We start from the raw sequence: 9,801 nt of genomic DNA, 5'->3' as shown, positions 1-9,801 counted from the left end.
TGTCTAAAAGATGAGAAACTGTATGTGAGTCCAAGGAAATTTGAGCCATTTGCCCCAGTACTTGACATACTGGGGTGCAAAGTGGACTCAAATGGAATCCATGCAGATTCTGATAAATTGGACAAAATAAGAAACTGGCGAATGCCAGAGAACCACACTGAGGTTCTTTGGTTCCTAGGTCTCATAGACTAGCAAAATTCCTACCAAACATCAGTGCCTACACTGGGCCGTTGCAATCCATCCAGGTCCTGTTCCGCAAGGTGCCATGGGGCTTCTAGGAATGGACATATGTGTTTGGTGCCATGAATCATGTGCTCTGAGATGTGCATGATGCATGTCATGTATTTGATCTGTGGGTCTGACCTGGATCGTCTTTTCAGGTTATATGTGGGGAGGGTGTCATGACTGACAAATCCCAGGGCTCCATCAGTGGTGAATCAATGCTGATAGGTGAATCTGCCAACCTGAAACCCAATCTAACCAGCCCTCAACCCAATGTCTGGCTCCCTGCCCTATCAAGTGAGACTTGGCCAACAATCAGACCCTGGACCAATGGCACAACTCAGTCTTGCATCCCTGCCTCCTCTGCATCCCCTGCATATTTTGCATCTTCCATATTCTCTGCCCACATCTGTACCTCCACCCACCTCTGCACCCTGTGCACCTCTGATGCTTCTGGTTACCCTCCACACCCTGTGGTCAGGTCAACACTCCCACTCCCCTCAGGACCTCTGCTGGTCATCAGGCTGTCCTTGTGATAGTACTGACAGATCCACCTCTGTCTCACAGACTTGTGTCAGCACCACACCAACCCTGCTTATTTGTGGACTTGTATCAGCACTGCGCGCTGACCTCCACTTTTCCCCTCTGGCCATTTTTGTTGCTTGGCAGCATACCATTCATTCACTTAACTTGCCAATATTGGCACTTGATCTGTGTGCTGATGCACTTCTTATTCATTCACTTAACTATTGGCACTTGATCTACTTTTGCTTTAATTCATTTCTTGCCTCCCATTTCTGTTACAAAAATGGAGCCAGAGGCACCCATTTTTGTCCGTTCTGGCACAGGAATAAGGAAGGGGGTTGGACATAAAGGTTTACAGGTGGTTTCACAGGTGGTTTAACATGTTGTTTAACAGGTAGTGTGGCAGCGGGTTTTCAGATGGTAATAGTTGGATAAACTCTATATATTTACATATCATGTGGTTTGGGTGTGTGCAGGTGGCAGGGGACGACTCCCGGGTCCCCATGACCCTCCCCTATGGTCCACAGCCCTGTGGTGTAACCAGCCCTATCCAGGGCACAACCTACTACTGTGGGTAAGGAAGCTAACTTCTCATCTTCCCACAGTGGCCCCAATATCAGCAAAACTTCTGGGGATAACATGAGGAATAGGAACCAGGCCCAGAGCATGCGGTGTGCGGAGTGTGCAGGGCGGAGCACACATGCAGGTGTACCCACATGACCAACTACCATTCACATGTCATGCTGGCCTCCCAGTCTGGCTGAAATGATGGTGCAAGTGGGCTAGAGATCTAACCCCCTAAATGCAAGCAAATTTGTGGGGAGGGAGTCTGGGATGTCCTAAGCTTGTCCTAGGTTTGGTCTGGGTGCTAACAAAACAAAAATAATCACAAAAAACTCGTTAAGAATTACGTACCCCTGGTCCATCTTGGACAATTGTCAGGGACTCCTTATAACACTCAAGGAGCCAAGCTTAGAATTTCTCTCGCTTACTTGGATCTCTCAGGGCTACAGTCTCTTTGTAGTCAAAAGGGAGGTCACTTTTCCATTCCTATGTGTACAGAGCTTTTAAACACATGGAACGGCAATAATGTGGACAAACAAATGCAAAGAAAATATAAAATAAAAGATTGTTGTTACGAACACCATGTGGACCATTAAGTATGGCCGATAAGTCCAATGGCTGACATGGAAGTTCAATAAAAGAAAGACAGGAGTGATAAGCAGGCCATATCCACTAATAAGTGCCATCCTCCACCAATTTCCACCATCACACTACACTCATCTGTCTCTTCCTACCCGTAGCATCCCTTCCCGACCTCTCCATTCGATTCCCCGGGTTCGTAGCTTTCTCCCGATACCAAATTTGTCCCAAATGGTTGAGATTTGACTGAATGGTGGGTGTGAGAATCGTAAAATTGGCCCGTGCACAGGGTTAGACGTCCTGGAAAGTGTCCCTGTATCAATTGGATCTTCATACACGTCCTTTGTGATTTTTCTGAATTTTCTGAGCACTCCAGAGTGCATTTTGGTTGTTTGTTTACTTCGGTATGGCTTGTGATTTCCATTTTGGGCCAAAAACCAGTTTCGCAATCTCCTGAAGTACAGATCTTGGCTCCGCCACATGGGTCAACACCACCACCCTCACATGCCTTTTAACATTGTGTGGAACCTTGTGGTAAGATGAGAAATCATCACCACCATTGTTCCACAATGGCTGGGTCGATCTGGATGAAATTCAGGGAATCCATATTTATGATCTTTCTCTATTTTCTGAGCCCTTGATCGTCTTTCAGCAGCCAGTAGTGCCAAGCATAGTTTTTGGGCTGGAGCAATTCAATACCAGTGCATTATGTGCAATTGTACTCCATAATAAAATGCTTTTATGCACCATTGGCATTGGTAGGTGATCATTGCATATGGGGAATCCTTAAGGAATGTAAACTGCAAAAATACTGGCTGGAAGCAGAGTGGTACTGAGGGTCAAGGGTTAGACTCTATGGTACATCTGAAAGGAGGTAAGGAGGGTGAGGCCCAGAGGGGCAGGAGGATGAGGGGAAGTGGGGTTGATGAGGTCACCAATGCAATGGACTTGAGCTGAGGTGGAGTCAAAGTCCGAGGTTGGGACCATGATAGGATCTCAGAGCAGAGGTATGTACAAGCAGTGTCCAAGTTGGGGTATGGGATGGCAGTGGAAGGTTGTAACTTGGCAGAGGTTGGCAGAAGAGAGTTGGAAGGAGAGGAGGGTGGTGTTCAGTCTGAATGGTGGAGATTGGAGTGGACAGGGATAGGGTAGGACTCTGGAGGTGGTGGAGAGGAGGATCCAGAAGTTCAATTGGGATTGGGTATGTACAGATATGACAAATTTATGGATTATGTCTATGTCACATCCATACAATCCCAACCTCCCCTCCAGGCTCCCAGAACTCTGAAACTGACTCCAGAGCCCCACTTCCCTTCCATTACCTTTTCCTTGCTGACTCCCAAGAGCAGTAATTTGCAAAAAGTGTAATGGTGATTCATGAACCATCATGGAAGTCATGACATTTCATGAATGGTCACCACACTTCATGAAGCAGCATGAAGTGTCATACACAGTCATGCTGGTTCATGACAAACCATCATGGAATTTCATGAAATGTCATGAACCTGCATGGGGGGTCATGATTGCTCATCGCTTAAGTGGTTCTTCTGGCAGGTTTTGAGTGGTTACATGCCTGTCTATGAAGTGTCATGAAGTGTCATGAAGTGTTATGAGCCTTCATGGGGCTTCATAAAGGACCATGGACCTCATGGCCCTTCATGAATCACTATGAGTCTTCCCAAGAATTAAATTAGGATTCTTGGTACAAAAATGACAATTTGGGGCATAATGGTTAATTACATGTTACCCTTAAGTTGAAAGTGATATGAAAGCATCACACAAGTCATGAATACCATCTGTCAGAGTGTGCATGTGCAGAGGTATGGGTGGAAGCAAGTGGTGTGTCTGGAAGTGTTGGCAGAATGGGATTGTGGCCTCAGCAACTCAAGGGGAGTGCTGTGCCCTGGACTTGACATCTGGGGGAGATCCCTTATTTGTGGAGCAGACCTGTTGGAGATGGGGAAAAACTCAGTGGGGACAGACTCAGAGGGGGGAGCCCCCTTTTTGCAGAAGTTGAGACTCTGTCCAGACAGGGGGGGTTGCTCTAGTTGATTTCAGACTAAGGTCCCTGAAAGTATTTACAAGGTATAAATAAGGGAGAGAAATCATGGGAAGGGCCAGTTGGTCCAGTGCAGAAGAGAGTGGGGATTGTTTGAATCAAGGACAAGAACCCAGGTAATGGGAAGTGAAAGTGAAGAATGAATAAGTAAACAAGTGAGTGGTGAGGGTTATTGGTGTGGGAAGAACAACTGAATGTCAGGGCACACCCTGCCTGACCCCATGCCACATCCTGTGCTGCCCTGCCCTACTCTGCTTCCCCTGCTATCACTCCCCATTCCTCCTTTCCCTTTTCTTCCTTCTCTCTATTTCTGTTCCATGGTCGACTTCCTTTTTCTCTATGTATCACTACACACCTAACCCCACTCCCCTGACTGCCACACCCACCATGCACATTCCCACCTAGAGAGTGGCACACCTCCAGGATCTCCTGCAGAGACACCCAGGGAGGTGCAGCTGTGTGCAGAGATGACGTGGCTCCTCCCATGTGACCCTAACTGCATGTATATAATAGCACCTGGGGTGGGAACAGAAGAAGCAGCCTTCTTCTCAACTTCCCACTTCAGACTAAGTGGTCAGGGATGCTCACCCCATGACAGGACCACCACTATGCATAGCTGACACCTGTCCCATCAAGTCCCTTGCACCGGGACCTCACCACTTTCAGAACTGTCCCTGACACTGAATGGGACTGACAACCTAGGTGCCAATATAAAGTGGATCAAGTGCCAATATTGGTGAGTTAAGTGAATGAATAGATAAATGTATTAGGTAACCACCTATCTTGTCCTGTCAGTCCCCTCCATAATTCATCACTCAGTGGTGCTGATAGTTGACCCCATCCATGGTCCCACATCGGCACCTTCTCCCTTCCCATCACCACTCTAACTTTCCTGATCACTTGGCTACATACTATTCATTTATTGCCAAGCACCCACATGTCCTGTTCCTGCCCATTTGCTTAACTTACTTTAGTGGCCAATATTGGCACCTTTGATCCATCCCTATATTGACACTTGATCTGCTACTATATTGGCACCCAAGTTGTCAGTTATCTCAGGGTGCCTCCCTACTTTGCCTCTTTGTTTAATTGTTCATTCCACCCTCATTCATTCTCTCACTCTCTGTCTCCCTGGTTCTCATCCCTCATTTAGTTTGTCATGTTCACCACTCTGCCTCCCATTCAGGTGCCAGACTGTCAGGGCAATAGCCCCAAACCCCAAGTCTGATGTAACAATGGTGTATATTGAGTCACATGGCTGAGCGGTGAAGGAGAGAACGAAGGAAGGTCAGTTGGGAGGTTCAAACGAGACCACCACCAGTTCCCTGGTTCTTTAGTTAGGATGGGGAAGTGTACTAGTAATATTTGTTGTAATTATAGTACCAATCCGAGTGTTTTGGCTAATTATATTTTATGGGTTAGTCTAAAAGTTTAATTGACTTACAGATAAACCGAGCCCTGCAGAGCTGTTCCTCTATTGTAATTTCTCAATTTGTCTGGGTGTAATTCTGTGTGGAGTTGTTTAAAATGGATTTTAACTTGAATTAAATCTTCTACTTAGTGAAGTTTTGAAGATAAAGATTCTACTCAGTTAATGGGTTTAGATTGTGTCTGAAGTGTCCCTTGAGTTTGTTTTATTTTTGTCTTATTTTATTGCTTGTTTTAACAGTAGCAAAATAACTGTTTTGTGTTTACACTTTGAATTCTGGAGTGTTAACCAGCTCTCCTGTTGAAATATTTACTTAATATTTCTCTCCCTGATTGCTGCCTTTTACTACAGTGGCAATCTTAACTGTATATCACTTTTTCGCACTGGAGTGACAACCAGAAATGCTTGAGAAAAATAATACTCTATTTTCTTACTTCTCTGAGGGGGGCAAAAAGTCACGGAAAGGGTCTCCCTTTTATACTCCTTGGGTTGCCTTCCTTTTTCATGCTCTACCTCATATTTACAGGATTTATTTACAGTGTATTTTCCTCAAACTGAATAAAAAATGAAATTTTCATGCTATAGTTCTACTGTGCTCTGCTGCACTGAACTGCAGCTCTACTGCGGTCAGACTGCGCCTAGAATCCTTATTGTCCTTCCTTGCCTAAGCTATTTTAATGGTTCAATTAGAACTTGACTGCGCTGCATTTGCTGCAGTTTCCTATTTCAAATTCCTCATATTTACCATTAAATTCACTATGACTCAGTCATACTGAATTCAAACCTCGCATTACTATGTGTACGGCTGTGCTGAGACCTTCAGCTGATTTATTCTATTTATCCAGTAACATTTAGTTGAAATGAGACTTGAAATGATAAATGAGTGAATTATTCAGGTTTAGAACCAAAAGAAAAAGTTGCTAGTAGTAAAGAATTGTTCAAACAAATGTGTTATAGCTCTCCGCTTTATTAGAATATTATTCCTGCCATGGTCCATCGTAGTTTAGTGGTTTTCATGGATTTTGTCCTTCTCCCCTGATTCCTCTTTGTATTATTGCATCCTAGTCCTTTGGATGTATTGTTCGTTGTTATAATAGGTCGTCCTCAAAGATATCATATTTCTATGTATTTTATTTGGGGCTCTGGACCTCTAGAAGCTGTCTTCCTGTGCATTTTCAGGTTTCTAACTTCCAGTCCTTGTATCTCATTCATTTCTGAATGGTTTTTCGCTTTCTCAGTATCATAAACTTTCATTTATTCCCACCTTTCCAATGGTACTAAAGTTGTATCCTATTTCTTGGTATTCGTCAAGTTAGCAAAAGTTTGCGTGCACATTCGGTAATCACATGCATTGTTCCCATAGTCATTCGTATGCAGGCGCTGTTTCTGTTTAATTGTTCAGGATTTATGGTATACATGGGTGTTTGTATCCTTCATATGGGCTTCTGTGATTTATTTCAGATTTTTCCCTCATGATCTAAGGTTGTTTTGTACTTTCCGTGCTTTGTTTTGACCAGGGTCTTCCTTATTTGGACGGAAATTGGTCTTCACGATCTGCTGAAGTGCAGATCTCAGTTCTGACGGCCGGTTCTCTTTGCATTGCCACCCTCACGTGTCTTTAAACATGATGCGGATTTCTATATTCCCGCTGTTGGTATAACTTCACAACGGCTGGACCGTTTGGGCTGAAACTTTGCATAACTATAGTTTTTTATTTATCATAATTTCCGTGTAAATTTCGTAGTGTGTTTTAAATATGGATCCTACGTAAATGTTGTCTTTTCCCTGAGCCCAGGCTTTTGATGTCACTCTTCCTGTTATTGGATATCTCATTGATGCGTGATCCTTTTATTATGAAAGTTTGGGTGGATTAAGATTAGATCCCTTCCTTTCTAATGAGCTATCAAGCTCGTCTCGGTCGTTACTGCTTGTTCTTTGCACTTGCCTTTTAAATGTTGTCCTCATTTTCCGAGAGTTTTAGTCATTTATACCCTACATAACATGCAGGGTTACATTGCCACACTTTGGTGCTTTCCAATTCACATAGAATCATCAAATTGGTTGAGTTTTGAGCAAGAAATGAGATGAAAGATAAAGTGAAAATTTTTGAATTTTGGAGTTTTCCTCAAATTTTGTAAATAGCAATAAAGAAATAAGGTGCTGAGTTTAGTAAACACAAAAGGCATATGAGCTCTATGAGCCCACCGAGCCCATAGAGCTCATAGAGCTCATAGAGCTTTCAGAGCAATGACAATGGCCATTTTACACACACATATATCCATATTATCTGTGCACTACTGGTGCCAAAATAACTAAGCAGATTTCATGGAGATATGGAGACCATCCATTATTTAAAAACAAAAAGCTCTATGAGCTTTTCAAGTAATGATGCTGGCCATTTAATATGCATTTCCAAAAATGTATATACATATTATCTTTGCACTTCTGCATCCTTAGGAGAACAAAATCATTCAAACATTCAATTTTCTCCATGCAATGTGTAGATGGTGCACAGCAAAAAGACTCAATTTGCTCACAGAGCTCTGTGAGCTCCCTACCAAGTTTGCTGATGATGTTTACTACATTGAAGTAGTGTTTATGTGCATGGTCATTGATTCCAACTTCCATGTTTGTTCCAAACAAGATCTATAATCTCGTTCCTTTTGTCCCCATTTGGAGGACAACTGGATTATCCAGCTGGAGAATCAGGATGTGGACCACGTGGACAAAGTCTGGTGATATTGCATCTGTTTTGGCCCCACTGTTGAATAGCACATAGGCTTTTACGCCTGCTATTTTAAATGTGGGCTGTCAGTGTTCTCTTTGTTGAGAGCAGTCTGTCTGCAGGGTATTTTCCTGCATCTTTTGAGATGCAAAATTTCGCATCAAACAAGGGGGTCTGGGTTGTGTTGGACTTTTGGTCCTTCTTCCCTTTTTCCTCATTTTCCTTGGGTGTCTGTGTACTTTCCCAAGGCATCTTGCTTTGGTGCTTCCACCAAAGCTTCAGCAACTTTTCCATCCACTGTGTTTTCTAACTGGTGTGCTACAGCCACTTTGATTTTATAATTTGTGTCATTGTGGTCGATGACAGACATCAGGCCCATTCTGATGGTTCCAACATTGATTTCCTCACCTTCTGTGTCAGGTGAGTATTGAGGTCCCTCATATGGGTCCTCAACTTTGAAGCTTGATGCTTTGGAGTTACCAGAATTGTTCTCTGGTTGATGTTCTGATGAGTCCTCTGACTCCTCTTCTGATGAGTAATGTCAGGGGATGGACCCCAGGTCCCCATGACCCCTCTCTACAGTCCACAGTCTGACCTGTAAACACAGCCCATCTCTGTCATATCCATCCACAGCCATCAACTTCCACTACCTCCGATCCTTCCAGACTACCTCTGCTCCTTCTTCACTAACCTCGGAGCTCCCGTATTCCGCAATCACCTCCACTTCCCTTGATGGTCACCACCCCCTCTTTTCAATATATTACCTACACCTCCCTAAGTATGGAGCCCCGAAGGCTTCCAGACAGCTCCGATGTCTGCTAGCGCACTCCCACCTCCACTGGGCAATTCACTTGCTTGCCCTGCAAGCCCACCTTCGGGCCTATCCCTCCTTTCCGTTTCTGGGTTATTGCCTGCCATTCTGTTAACCCCATAACCTGACTTGTCGGTAATATTCAGTTGGCTAATGTTTAACCCCGTTAGCTCCGCTCCGCTCGGTCCCATCATTCATGGGCCCACCCTCGCTGTAACTATATATCTACTTAACTTGTACATAGGTTACACCTCAGTGATAAAATCGACTAGTGTTGATCCCCCTTTAGTTCTTGTTGCCAGTAAGTAAATTAGGGCATGGATGTGTAACTTGGCACAGTGCTCCTGGCTTGAGTCACTGAGGCTGAAGCCCTCTGCCATGGAGATGAATCCCTTGTCTCGATCCGGTCTCTAACAATCTCAGGGCATAACTACTGTGGGTAAGAGAGTGGTATAAGATAGAAAGGCAAGTAAGATACACTTGCCTACTGTGGGTAAGAAAGTGAGAAGTAGGTTAACTTCTCACTTTCCCAGTGGCCCAATATGGCAAAAACTTCTGGAGATACCCGGTGAAGGAGCAGAGCTGGATCACCTTATGTAACCAGTTTCCTACGTCCAATAACGATATTAGAGTTTGTGCTGATTTGCGTACTGACCGTGTTTTGGTTGCCAAATATATGATTGTTCACTGTCTAAACAACAATAAACACCCCCCCAACGATCTCACCTGACGTACAGATCGTCTACGGATAAAATTCTATATTGACTTTACTATGATTTCTAGTCAATATTACACCTAGATATACCACTTTTTCAGTAGGACGTGATTTTCCTGACAATTTACTGAAGGAAAACTACTAATAAAATAATTCCGCAATAAATGTTACT

Source organism: Cantharellus anzutake, assembly GCF_015039405.1.
Source record: "Cantharellus anzutake strain C23 chromosome Unknown EI90scaffold_28, whole genome shotgun sequence".
In the NCBI taxonomy this organism is placed as follows: domain Eukaryota; kingdom Fungi; phylum Basidiomycota; class Agaricomycetes; order Cantharellales; family Hydnaceae; genus Cantharellus; species Cantharellus anzutake.
This window is presented reverse-complemented; position numbering follows the sequence as displayed.